This window comes from Halyomorpha halys, unplaced genomic scaffold (assembly GCF_000696795.3).
Source record: "Halyomorpha halys isolate HHAL.00 unplaced genomic scaffold, Hhal_1.1 Scaffold1333.1, whole genome shotgun sequence".
Classification (NCBI taxonomy): domain Eukaryota; kingdom Metazoa; phylum Arthropoda; class Insecta; order Hemiptera; family Pentatomidae; genus Halyomorpha; species Halyomorpha halys.
The window spans coordinates 61564-62650 of NW_027115221.1; the positions used below are offsets into that span (position 1 = coordinate 61564).

The 1087-nt window shown below is 33.9% G+C and overlaps 1 protein-coding gene across 1 annotated transcript in view; it reads left to right on the top strand.

Moving 5' to 3' along the window:
- Positions 1-1087, top strand: part of LOC106689338 (chitinase-3-like protein 1) — a gene marked incomplete at its 3' end in the record, with an annotated part of 37599 nt that overhangs the window by 11505 nt on the left and 25007 nt on the right. The gene's annotated exons all lie outside the window — the stretch shown is intronic.

A 1087-nucleotide genomic window follows, 5' to 3' on the forward strand; every position in this document is an offset into this window, starting at 1 on the left:
AATTCTATGTCTTCATCTTTGAACACAAATTAAATGCAGTGGCAATAATAAATTTTCACCCAGAATTACATCGAGAATTCCTCAGAATCAATTAAAAAGAGCAAGAGTCTTATTCCTGTGGCATTTTCCTAGAATTTGTTTGTTTACTCTTCAATCCATTTCTCTGTTTCTTTCTTTCCTCCTCAGATTCCATAGGTACCAATGCTATGTATTTAGGTTTGTGCTGAGCATTTGTCAGGGAAGACATTCCTATCTACAAAATTAGCAATCGGATTTAAAAACCTTTCTTGAGAAATACACATGTCGAGTAATGCCAAATGAAAGCACTTCAAGAAAAAATTATTTGAGAATTATGTACGAGGAGACTTTAACGGAAATTCGGAAAGCAATTTCGGATGGGCCGATTTGGATTACTGTGGACGAGACTACGGATATAGAAGGGCGTTATATGACTAACATGATTGTTGGCAGACTAAGTGTTGAGGCACCTTCACAATCCTATTTGCTGAATTGTGAAATCCTCGAAAAATATAACCATGAAACGATTGCAAGATTTTTCAACCAATCTATGACTGTTCTTTGGCCTATGGGCATCACTCATGGTAAAGTTTTGTTGTTTATGTCGCGGCATGCGGCACCTTACATGAATAAAGCTGGTAATGGCCTTAAAGTTCCTTATCCTAAGATAGTTCATTTGACCTGCCTGGCACACGCATTTCATGTCCAAATGTAGACAAGCTTGTGTCCATAGTAAAAAAAAATTTGGTGTTGATAAAAAATTTGATCTTGTAGATTTAAGTTTGAACATACCTACTTAGATAGTCATTGGTGGTATTGGCATAAAACCTTCGGGTTCACTAAGCCTTTATTATTTTAAATATCTAGTAATTAACTGGTACATAGAATAAATCTAAGCTATATTTCTTAAAACAAAGTAAATTACAAGAAAAAATACCTCCACACATTTTCCACAAAATCCAACAAATAGACAATCTATTTTGTAACCAATTCTTGATAAATAACAAAATGGCCAATTACCTTACTACACTCAGTTTTAAAATAATTGACTTAGAAATAAAACAAACAT